Source organism: Giraffa tippelskirchi, chromosome 8 (genome assembly GCF_054371585.1).
Source record: "Giraffa tippelskirchi isolate mGirTip1 chromosome 8, T2T-mGirTip1v1.2.pri, whole genome shotgun sequence".
Taxonomy (NCBI): domain Eukaryota; kingdom Metazoa; phylum Chordata; class Mammalia; order Artiodactyla; family Giraffidae; genus Giraffa; species Giraffa tippelskirchi.
Genome location: NC_137282.1, coordinates 104,112,309 through 104,125,575, shown reverse-complemented (window position 1 = coordinate 104,125,575; position 13,267 = coordinate 104,112,309). Strand labels below are relative to the sequence as shown.

Below are 13,267 nucleotides of genomic sequence, written 5' to 3'. Positions count from 1 at the left end.
GAATCTGCCTGCGATGCAGGAGACCCAGGTTTGATGGTTGAGAAGATCCCCTGGAGAAGGAAATGGCAACCCACTCCAGTGTTCTTCCCTGGAGAATCCCATGGACAGGAGACTGTGGCCGGCTACAGTCCATGGGGTCTCAAAGAGTCAAACACGACTGAGCGACTAGCACTTTCACTTGCTTCTTAGAAGTATTTTTTAAACCATTTAATAATTTTTAATCCCTTTAGATTGATAGTTATTTAATCTGAATTTCTAGACTAGTTTTTTGTTTATATGTGTGTGTGTTAATGTATATATATAATACACATATAACTATATATATATATGGCTTTTTTTTTTTTTTACTTTTTTAGGATCTCTTGCACTTAAATTACACACATAACAGGATTAATCTATTTAAACCTGAAATAAGGGTGCATTATTCTCTTTTTTCAAATGGCTACTAAATACCTGGAGCCATGTCACAGGGTCACCATATGTTGGTTTTCAATTTTCCTTTGGCTGATACAATGATAAGGAACCTTTCTAGTCACTGATGCTCCTTCTTGACCTCTTTAGTGCTCTGCTCTCCCCCTTGGCCATTAGGATCCTTTATTGCAAACAACTGTTGAGAGATGTTACCAATAGGATAATGAGGACAAAGAGAATGTTTCATATCCAGAACCAAGGACCCAAGATGTCATAGGGTTAGAATTTCAGAAGAGCAGAAAATTTGTGTGTCTCTTAATTGATCTTTAGAGTTGTTTAAAAAATTAAAAACAAAAACCATCTAGCAGTAAAAATGTCATTTTCTCTTCTTATACTGTTTTAATTTCTTAATGATGTAATAATTACAAAATGGTTTTGTGTTTTTATAATATCCTTTTCCCCTATTGGAGAAGGAAATGGCAACCCACCCCAGTACTCTTGCCTGGAAAATTCCGTGGGCTACAATCCATGGGATCACAGAGTTGGGCACGACTGAGCAACTTCACTTTCACTTTTCACTTTCACTTTCCCCCATGTCAGCTGCTAATTTTAATTTTCTCAGGTAAATCAAAGGGCCTCTCTTCCCCCTTTTTTTAGCATCATTTAACAGCTATAGTTACTTGAAAAGGATGGAAACACTAAGAAAGATAATTCTAATGTCTTTGAGTATAAAATAACCAATTATTCTATTCTGATCAAAGGAGCCCAAGTTCAGTCTTTTACAAAGTTATTTTCTTGATATCAGCTAAATTATTTTTCATTAGATGATTACTTTAAAACTCTACTCTCTATGTATTTTTAATTATGATTTATACTTGCTAATATTTTTATTGTTATTAATGTTTGCAAACTTCCTTCATTTGAAAAATCAAATGGAATAGAAATCTGGTAGTTGACATTAAAATTTTAGGTAAGTGTTGAAGAGTATGTTAACAGTATCTTTAATTACGTTAGAGATGTACATTCTAATGTACATGATGATGTCACATTCAGAAGTTCCAATAATAATAATGTATAAGTTGATGCCTAAGCTCATACGTTGAAAGTGAAAATGTTAGTCACTCAGTTGTGTCCAACTCTGTGCGACCCTATCTATAGACTGTAGCCTACCAAGCTCCTGTCCATGGGATTATCCAGGCAAGAATACTGGGGTAGGTTGCCCTTCCCTTCTCCAGGGGGTCTTCCCAACCCAGGAATCGAACCCAGGTCTCTCACATTGCAGGCAGATTCTTTACCGTCTGAGCCACCAGGGAAGCCCTCAAGCTCATATATTGAGTGAATATATTATGAATTAGTACATAATAATATTAAGTTGAGATATCTTCATTTAAAATACAGATGAAGTGTAGGAGTATGATTATGTTTATAAAGGACATTATGAATATTTAGTGGGGTTTTGTGTGATGTGGTTGTTGTTGTAAGTAAACCTTTACTAATCAGCCTTAATTGACCAGTGACTTTATTTAGTTTTGATACACTTAAAAGAAACTGAAAAGTAGATTAATTGTGTGGAGATATTTTAGGCATTGATATTAGACAACTGATTGAAATCTAGGTTTAGGTAGGATTGAAGCAATTGCTAAGTCTTTCTGAGCTTATGTTTCTCACACTTTCTAAAAGATTTTTCTGATGAAATGAGATACAGATATGAAGATGCCTAGCACAGTAGTTGCCAGTATACCCTGAAAAAGTATTAGTTTCTTTCTTTTTTCATGGCTACAACATTGCTGCTAAGAAGTTATTTAGTGTATGCTACAGTATCTCCAATGATTAGGAAATTAAGATTGTTCAGGTCTGACTTTTGGAAGATTTTACTGTACATTAAACAGATCTTCATAGTCCCCAGCTTTTTTTTTTAAAACCTTTTTTCCAGGTTTTGTTAAAAAATAATTGGCATAGATCACTGTATAAGTTTAGGTGTACAGCATGATGATTTGATTTACACATGTTGTGCAATAATTACTGTAATATCTTTAGCTAGCATCTATCGTCTCATATGAGCGTCCCCGGTGGCTTAGTGTTAAAGAATCTGCAATGCAGGAGATTGAGGAGATGTAGGTTTGATTCCTGTGTCGAGAAGATACCCTGGAGGAGGGCATGGCAAGCCACTCCAGTATTCTTGCCTGGAGAATCCCACGGATAGAGGAGCCCAGTGGGCTACAGTCCACAGGGTTGCAAAGAGTCGGACGTGACTGAAGTGACTTGAGTATGCATGCACACATCATCTCATATGGGCTTCCCAGGTGGCTCACTGGTAAAGAATCCTCCAGCCAATGCAGGAGACATGCATTTGACCCCTGGGTTTGAAAAATCCCCTGGAGAAGGAAATGACAACCCATTCCAGTATTCTTGCCTGGGAAATCCCATGGACGGGGGAGCCTGGCTGGCTCAGTACACGTGGTCACAAAAGAATCAGACACCACTTAGGGGCTAAAACAACAATCATCTCATATAGATAAAATAAAAAGAAAAGAAAAAAATTGTTCCCTTGTGATGAGAACTTTTAGAATCTACTCTTTTTAAGTTTTTTTTTTTTTAATGTGGACCATTTTTAAAGTCTTTATGGAATTTGTAACAGTATTGCTTCTGTTGTTTATGTTCTGCTTTTGGGGCCCGTAAGGCATGTGGGATCTTAGCTCCTCGACAAGGATCAAATCTGTACCCCCTGAATTGGAAATTGAATTCTTAACCACCAGGAAAGTCCCTTAGGATCTACTCTTTTAACAAATTTCCTGTGTACCCTCTACCTTTTGTCCATTAGTTGAACTGATGTCTAAGTCAGCATGCATATTTTATCTCCAATCCTGTATATAACTTTTTTTTTTAAGTCATGTTTCAAAAACATGATTTAGAGTAAACAATCACTCCTTCAGGTACAAAAACATAAAATAGTAGATAAGTAAAACTAACAAAGGGCTTCTCAGGTGGCGCTAGGGTTAAACAACCCGCCTGCCAATGCAGTAGATGCAATTTGAGATGTGATTTGATCCCTGGGTCAGGAAGACCACCTGGAGAAGGACACGAGAACCCACTCGAGTATTCTTGCCTGGAGAATCCCATGGACAGAGTCACGCGACTGGCTGTGATTCATAGGGTTGTAAAGAATCAGACACGACTGAAACGACTTAACATGCAAGCACACAAAACTAACAAAATATAATTAAATATCATTTTTTAGCTTCAGCATGTACTTCTCTGATGAGAGACACAGGTAAAATTGATACATTGTGGAATGATGCATAAATCTTCTTTCTTCACTTAGATTATTTTTAAGTGCATTAGTGGTATGAAGCTATCAGGCAAGTTTTCTTACAAAGAGAAAAATCTGTAGCAGTAACATTAAATTCTTAGAAACATTTGAAAGTCCTATAGAATGGCCTCTTTACTGGACACCGATAGCTTAGTTGCTTTATTTACAAAACTAAGATAATGAAGTCATTAGGGCAAGTGAAGAATCTGTGAAGATGCATTCATTTGTTTTATTTTAAAAACATTGATAGAAGCTATATCTGGAAGCCACTTACTGATTTTTATGAGACTGATTTCTGTTGGAGGTAAAGACCTACATCGCTAAAAAGGAAGTATCACAAGCCACAGAGTTTAAGCCTAAAAAGGATCAACTGATGTGGAAAATATGGAAAGACATTAAGAGACATGAGTGAGAATGAGAAGGTCCAATGTAAGTTGAATAGGAAGTTCTAGAAGAAAGAATGGAGAAGAGGTATATTAAAAGATTTAATGACTAACCTAATAATTTTTCCAAAACAAAGAAAGATACAAATCCTCAAAGCATAGATAAATAAAAAGAACATGTAGTTACAGTGGTGAGACTGCTCTAAAGCAGAGACAAAGAGAACTCTTGAAAGCAACTAGGAAGACTTTATCACAGAGAAACAGCAATTAGACTGGCAAGTGATTTTTCATCCTCTTTATAGTCCAGGTGTCAATGATATCAATATCTTCAAATGCAAAAGTAAGATAAACAGTGCCTCAGTTCATTTCAGGTCAGTCGCTCAGTCATGTCTGACTCTTTGCAACCCCATGAGCTGCAGCACGCCAGGCCTCCATGTCGAACACCAACTCCCAGAGCCCACCCAAACTCATGTCCATTGAGTCAGTGATGCCATCCAACTGTCTCATCCTCTGTCGTCCTCTTCTCCTGCCCTCAATCTTACCCAGCATCAGGGTCTTTTCAAATGAGTCAGCTCTTCGCATCAGGTGGCCAAAGTATTGGAGTTTCAGCTTCAGCACCAGTCCTTCCAATGAACACCCAGGACTGATCTCCTTTAGGATGGACTGGTTGGATCTCCTTGCAGTCCAAGGGACTCTCAAAAGTCTTCTCCAACACCACAGGTCCAAAGCATCAATTCTTCAGCTCTCAGCTTTCTTCACAGTCCAACTCTCACATCCATACATGACTACTGGAAAAACCATTGCCTTGACTAGACAGACCTTTGTCAGCAAAGTAATGTCTCTGCTTTTTAATATGCTGTCTAGGTTGGTCATAACTTTCCTTCCAAGGAGTAAGCGTCTTTTAATTTCATGGCTGCAATCACCATCTGCAGTGATTTTGGAGCCCAGAAAAATAAAGTCAGCCACTGTTTCCGCTCTTTCCCCATCTATTTACCATTAAGTGATGGGACCAGATGCCATGATCTTAGTTTTCTGAATGTTGAGCTTTAAGCCAACTTTTTCACTTTCCTCTTTCACTTTCATCAAGAGGCTCTTCAGTTCTTCTTCTCTTTCTGCCATAAGGGTGGTGTCATCGGCATATCTGAGGTTATTGATATTTCTTCCGGCAATCTTGATTCCAGCTTGTGCTTCCTCCACCCCAGCGTTTCTCATGATGTACTCTGCATATAAGTTAAATAAGCAGGGTGACAATATACAGCCTTGACGTACTCCTTTTCCAATTTTGAACCAGTCTGTTGTTCCATGTCCAGTTCTAACTGTTGCTTCCTGACCTGTATACAGGTTTCTCAAGAGACAGGTCAGGTGGTCTGGTATTCCCATCTCTTTCAGAATTTTCCACAGTTTATTGTGATCCTCACAGTCAAAGGCTTTGGCATAGTCAATAAAGCAGAGGTAGATGTTTTTCTGGAACTCTCTTGCTTTTCTGATGATCCAGCGGATATTGGCAATTTGATCTTTGGTTCCTCTGCCTTTTATTAAACTAGCTTGAACATCTGGAAGTTCACAGTTCACATATTGCTGAAGTCTGTCTTGAAGAATTTTGAACATTACTTTACTAGCGTGTGAGATGAGTGCAATTGTGAGGTAGTTTGAGCATTCTTTGGCATTTCCTTTCTTTGGGATTGGAATGAAAACTGACCTTTTCCAGTCCTGTGGCCACTGCTGAGTTTTCCAAATTTGCTGGCATATCAAGTGCAGCACTTTCACAGCATCATCTTTCAGAATTTGAAATAGCTCAAGTGAATTCCATCACTTCCACTAGCTTTGTTCGTAGTGATGCTTCCTAAGGCCCACTTGACTTCACATTCCAGGATGTCTGGCTCTAGGTGAGTGATCACACCATCATGATTAACTGGGTCGTGAAGATCTTTTTTTGTACAATTCTTCTGTGTATTCTTGCCACCTCTTCTTAATATCTTCTGCTTCTGTCAGGTCCATACCATTTCTGTCCTTTATTGAGCCCATCTTTGCATGAAATGTTCCCGTGGTATCTCTAATTTTCTTGAAGAGATCTCTAGTCTTTCCCATTCTGTTGTTTTCCTCTATTTCTTTGCACTGATTGCTGAGGAAGGCTTTCTTATCTCTCCTTGCTATTCTTTGGAACTCTGCATTCAAATGCGTATATCTTTCCTTTTCTCCTTTGCTTTTTGCTTCTCTTCTTTTCACTTCTCTTCTTTTCACAGCTATTTGTAAGGCCTTCTCAGACAGCCGTTTTGCTTTCTTGCATTTCTTTTTCCTGGGAATGATCTTGATCCCTGTCTACTGTACGATGTCCCAAACCTCCATCCATAGTTCATCAGGCACTCTGTCTATCCGATCTAGTCCCTTAAATCTATTTGTCACTTCCACTGTATTATCATAAGGGATTTGATTTAGGTCATACCTCAATGGTTTAGTGGTTTTCCCCATTTCTTCAATTTAAGTCTGAATTTGGCAATGAGGAATTCATGATCTGAGCCACAGTCAGCTCCTGGTCTTGTTTTTGCTGACTGTATAGAGCTTCTCCATCTTTGGCTGCAAAGAATATAATCAATCTGATTTCGGTGTTGGCCGTCTGGTGATGTCCACATGTAGAGTCTTCTCTTGTGTTGTTGGAAGAGGGTGTTTGCTATGACCAGTGCGTTCTCTTGGGAAAACTCTATTAGCCTTTGCCCTGCTTTATTCTGTACTCCAAGGCCAAATTTGCCTGTTACTCCAGGTGTTTCCTGACTTCCTACTTTTGCATTCCAGTCCCCTATAATGAAAAGGACATCTTTTTTGGGTGACAGTTCTAAAAGGTCTTGTAGGTCTTCATAGAACCATTCAACTTCAGCTTCTTCAGCATTACTGGTCGGGGCATAGACTTGGATTACCGTGATATTGAATGGTTTGGCTTAGAAACAAACAGATCATTCTGTCATTTTTGAGATTGCATCCAAGTACTGCATTTCAGACTCTTTTGTTGACCAGCCCCTAGGACTCTTTATTTGACTAAAATATTATTTTTGAAATGAAAGTAAAATAAAGATATTTTCAGCCAAATAAGAATGAGTCCCTTGCTATTGTAACTACTAAAGAATGTATGCTAGAAGAAAGAAGTTGAGTTCGGAAGATAGTGTTGGGATATAAGAAGCAGTTGGTTATTAAAGGCATTGGTAAACACAGAGCTATATCTAAATACACATTTGGTTAATGAGCAGGGGTCACAAACTTAGATTTTTGGATGCTAGGAAAATTTTTCTCCAAAAGTTAACACACCAACATAGTGGTGCCAATTCTCACATTTGCCAAATAGGAACATTATTATAAAGTTTGCCATAAGCACACATACCCTGCACTGAGAAGTTTTACAGTCTTTTGTGAAATTTAGAAAGTAAAAATAGTAAAATTTTATAAATAAGGACAGTTCATTAAAATTAAAAATTAGTTTAGTGAAAAATCTGACCCTATTGACAGCATTCTTCTAATTTCTTTCCAGAATATTAAAGACTTTATCACAGAGCATTACCAATTCATGGCAATTTGGTTACATGTCTAATTATTTCCTACCTTCTCCTGTTTCTCATAAATTCTAAGTGATAGTATTATTTTTTCATAACACTAACTGTATTACCAGGTGAATAGTGAATGCTCAACAAATATTCTTGAATGAATGGGAAATAAGCTGTTACTTGTTTTACCATGCAGTTCTCCTAACTGGTTAAAAGTTGATCCCATGAGGTTAGAAATATCATTTCCAATTTTCAGTGTAATGTAACAGAAATTTCCCTTAATGGAGATTGTTGAGGACTTCTCTCTCCTTTCTTAATTTCAAGGGCAAACATTAAGACCCAAGTTTCTCCTAGAGAGCCTTCTCAAATGAATTGTAGGTTTACTGAAGGGAATTGATTGCCATAACAGATAGGCAATTATTTATTAGTTCATAGAGGTTGTGAAACTAATCTTTAAAAAAAATCTTAACTTCTCCTATAAAGAATATGCGTATGTGAAAGAGAACTATGTTCTTCTAGAGCTAAGATTGTGAGTAATCCAAAAAAAAGGCATCAGTGCCTCACACTAACTGTACTATGTTGTTCATTGTTCATTCACCCAGTCGTGTTCTACTCTATCACCTTATATATTTTATTTAGGGAAATTAACCCACCTGTTATGATTGTTATACAATTTCTCGAAGAGTAAAAATGTTTCAGTATTCATTTAATTTAATTAGAGGTTGGGACCTACCTTTTGATGCTTATTCAGCAATTGATATACATATGCAATTGGAACTGATATTCGTATGCAAATATATCAACCATAGTGTAGGATTCAGTTTAGAGAAAAAAGGGTATTTCTGAAAGTGTGAAATTGTTCTCAAATTCTTTCAGAAAATGTACCTCTTGCTCTCTCAGTAAGAAATAAATTTTTTTTTTTTTGTCTTCCAAGACAGTATTTTTTCTTGGTATTCTTAATTGGGATTTCAAATTCTTTCTTATTCAAGCTGATATTCTAGATGAGAGGTCTATTTGAAAACTCTGCAGAGTCTCCTTCAAGACTAGTTTAACATCTTGAGAGTTTTCCATACATCAATTTCTTGTCCCATACTTTAAACAGAAATCTGTGAGAAGTTAATAACCTAGCATATTCAAATTCCCAGGAGCTCACTAACATAATAAAATCTTTTTAAGAGTGGGAATCAAACTTTCAAATGTGCTATTCCCTGAAGCATATGAGTGCTTTATCAGAGGACTCTATTGTAGAATCTTGAGATTAAATTTTTGGAAAGAATATCTTGAGCACTTGCCATTTTAGGGTAGAGATTTTCAAGAAACTTTTGGAAAATATCAATAAAGTTTCTATAACTTGACTAAACAGTGTGTTTTCCTAATAGATACTATGAATATTGTCCTTTACAATGATAGGATTTTCTTTGCATAGTTCTGTCTAAGGAAATTTTAGGCTTCTTTTCTTTTCTCTAAAGTAAGATTTAGACCTAATGAAAATGTTAGTCAGTTGTGTCCAACTCTTTGTGATCCGAAGGACTGTAGCCCACCAGACTCCTCTCTCCATGGAATTCTCCAGGCAAGAATACTGCAGTGGGTAGCCATTCCCTTCTCCAAGGGATCTTCCCAAACCAGGGGTTGAACCCAGGTCTTCTGCATTGCAGGAAGATTCTTTACTGTCTGAGCAACCAGAGAAGCTCTTGTACCTAATAAAACTAATAAAATATCAAGAGTATTGTCAAGGATTATGGATAACATTGTTAGTAATTTCTCAATCATTATTCTAACAATGATTTTCTGTTTTTGTGAATATATTTCTCTTTGAATATGAGTATTTTTGATATATGATATAATATTTTAAGAGCTTAAAATATTAATCCTACTGCTTTTAAATAAACTAAGAGAATATATTTAGGAACATATAGTAAAAAAAAAACTATCTCCTGTAGAAAAGGAAGAATAAATTAGTACAAATAGCTTTCTCTTTAAACAGAAACTGAAACCTTGAAAGAAAGAAGAATTTGTAATATGTTGGATTGTAGGACAGGAAAGTTTTATCTTTATATTATGATCCACAGCACATGTTTTTCTTTTCTGGGGTTTTAACTTTCTTCTGGCTCAATAATTCTCCACGTGGGATTTAAAGGAGATAAATTAGGTATAATAGATGAATTTTTTACAGTATTTTAAAAGTCTAATATACATTTTTCTTCTTTCTCTGCCTGGTGGAGTGAAATACTCTAAAGATAGGCCCCAAAAGATCCTTCCTTTTTGCTATGTTCTGTGGGGCATCTCTGTTTGTAGCAATGATTAACTAGTGAATTCAGTATGTTACCACTGTATTTCTGAATTGTGTTTATGTGGCAAAAATTACTTTTAAAAAGTTTTAATTACGATACCGTTGACAAATAGCATAATATTAGTTTCAGGTGTACAACATAATGATTCAATATTTGTATATATTGCAAAATTATCATGACAATAAGTATAATTAATATGTATCACCATAAGCAGTTACATTCTTTTTCTTGTGGTATGTGGCATAAGTTCTTACATTTATGCTTTGAGAATAAAAGAGCAGTTGGGAATAATAGCAATAGAATTGAATGTTGCATATAAATGTATCTTTACACTCCAGATTAATATGTTCTTACTGTAAATTTATATATTATAGATATTGGTTCCAGTTTAAATTGAAAACTTTTAATGTCATTAATGATGCTAGTTTGTTGTTGTTGTTCAGTCACTCAGTCGTGTCCAACTCTTTGCAACCCCATGGATTGCAGCACGCTAGGCTTCCCTGTCCTTCATCATCTCCCGGAGTTTGCTAAAACTTGTGTCTGTTGATTCAGAAATGCCGTCCAACCATCTGATCTTCTGTCGTCCATTCTCCTCCTGCCTTGAGTATTTCCCAGCATCAGGGTCTTTGCCAATGAGTTGGCTCTATGCATCAAGTGGCCTAACTACTGGAGCTTCAGCTTCAGCATCAACCATTTCAATTAATATTCAGGGTTGATTTCCTTAGGATTGACTGGTTTGATCCCCTTGCTGTCCAAGGCACTCTAAAGAGTCTTCTCCAACACCACAGTTTGAAGCTATCAGTTCTTCAGCACTCTCCCTTTTTTATTGTCCAGCTCTCACATCCGTACATGACTGCTGGAAAAACCGTAGCTTTGACTATACAAACCTTTATACGCAAACTGATGTCTTTGCCTTTTAATACACTACCTAGGTTTGTCACAGCTTTTCTTCCAAGGAGCAAGCATCTTTCAATTTCATGGCTGTAGTCACCATCCACAGTGATTTTGGAGTCCAAAATATAAAGTCCACCACTGTTCCCATTGTTTCCCCATCATTTTGCCTTGAAATAATGGGACCAGATGCTATGATCTTCGTGTTTTCAATGTTGAGTTTTAAGTCAGCTTTTTCACTCTCCTCTTTCATCTTCATCAAGAGGCTCTTTAGTTCCTCTTTGCTTTCTGCCGTAAGGGTGGTGTCATCTGCATATCTGAGGTTATTGATATTTCTACTGGCAATCTTGATTCTAGCTTGTGCTTCATCCAACCTGGCATTTCACATGATTACTCTGCATATAAGTTAAATAAGCAGGGTGACAATATATAGCCTTGACATACTCCTTTCCCAATTTGGAACTAGTCCATTGTTCATGTCCAGTTCTGTTGCTTCTTGACCCGCATGCAGGTTTCTCGGGAGGCACATCAGGTGGTCTGGTATTCCCATCTCTTTAAGAATTTTCCACAGTTTGTTGTGATCTATAAAGTCAAAAGCTTTAGCATAATCAATGAAACAGAAGTAGATGTTTTTCTGGAATTCTCTAGCTTTTTCTGTGATCCAACAGATGTTGGCAATTTGATCTCTGATTCCTCTGCCTTTTGTAAACCCAGCTTGATTGTCTGCAAGTTCTCGGATCACGTACTTTGAAGCCTAGTGTGGAGGATTATGAGCATTACTTTGTTAGTGTATGAAATGAGTGCAATTATGCAATAGTTTGAACATTCTTTCATGTTGTCCTTCTTTGGGATTGGAATGAAAACTGACCTTTTCCAGTCCTGTGGCCACTGCTGAGTTTTCCAAATTTGCTGGCATATTGAGTGCAGCACTTCAACAGCATCATCTTTTAGATTTGAAATAGCTCAGCTGGAATTTCATCACCTTCATTAGCTTTGTTTGTAATGATGCTTCCTAAGGACCTCTTGACTTTACACTCCAGGATGTCTTGTTCTAGGTGAGTGATCACAGCATCATTATTTTCTGGGTCATTAATACCTTTTTTGTATAGTTCCTGTGTGTATTCTTGCCCCTCTTCTTAATATCTTCTACTTCTGTTAGGTCCATACTGTCTCTGTCCTTCATTGTTCCCATCTTTGCATGGACTGTTCCCTTGGTTTCTCTAATTTTCTTGAAGAGATCTCTAGTCTTTCCCATTCTATTATATTCCTTTATTTCTTTGAATTATTCACTTAAAAGCGCTTTCTTATCTCTCCTTACTGTTCTCTGTAACTCCGCATTCAGATGGGTATATGTTTCCCTTTCTCCTTTGCCTTTTGCTTCTCTTCTTTTCTCAGCTATTTGTAAGGCCTCCTTAGACAACCCAGAGAAGGCACTGGTGACCCACTCCAGTACTCTTGCCTGGAAAATCCCATGGACGGAGCAACCTCATAGGCTGCAGTCCATGGGGTCGCCAAGAGTCGGACACGACTGAGCGACTTCACTTTCACTTTTCACTTTCATGCATTGGCGAAGGAAATGGCAACCCACTCCAGTGTTCTTGCCTGGAGAATCCCAGGGATAGAGGAGGCCGGTGGGCTGCCATCTCTGGGGTCACACAGAGTCGGACACGACTGATGCGACTTAGCAGCAGCAGCAGCTTAGGCAACCATTTTGCCTTTTTTGCATTTCTTTTCTTGGGGATGCTTTTGATCACTGCCTCCTGCTAGTTGGTGAGCATATATTAAAAACACCTAAAAATTTTCAGTATTTTCTACAAAGTAATCTTTTTTGGCCATTCTGTTCAAATGCTTTATTTTGGTATATGTTGGACAACTTATTTTAAAATCTGATAGATTAATATGTGCATGCATGCTCAGTCACTTCAGTTGTGTCCGACTCTTTGCAACTCCATGGACTGTAGCCCGCCAGGCTCCTCTGTCCATGGGATTCTGCCCGCAAGAATACTGGAGTGGGTTGCCATGCCCTTCTCCAGGAGATTTTCCTGACCCAAGGATTGAACCCGTAGCTCCTGTGTCTCCTGTATTGCAGACAGATTCTTTACCCACTGAGCCACCTCGGATGTGTGAACAAAATGAGATATTTTAAATTGCCAGCATTACAGTTAAATGTTATAATTCTCCTGTGCTGAAGTGGTGTAGTGAAAAGTCATAATCAAGAAGACAGAACAGCTCCAAATAACATCTGAAATATATCAGTTATGGAAATGGCACATAAATAGAAGCATTTGTTCAAAACCAAATTTGCCTTTCATGAAAGTGGGCTACTGCAAATAACATTGCTAGATTGTTCTTTTATCATATAATAATTTTAGAAATCACTCCCTGTACATTCCCATAGTTCTCTTTTTTAAAAAATATTGTTTATTAGAATATTTCAATAGGTCTAGGAAA

General features: G+C 37.4%; 1 protein-coding gene across 6 annotated transcripts in view; it reads left to right on the top strand.

Moving 5' to 3' along the window:
* ADAMTS6 (ADAM metallopeptidase with thrombospondin type 1 motif 6) overlaps positions 1-13,267 on the top strand; it is a 278,314-nt gene that overhangs the window by 158,415 nt on the left and 106,632 nt on the right. The window lies entirely within an intron of this gene.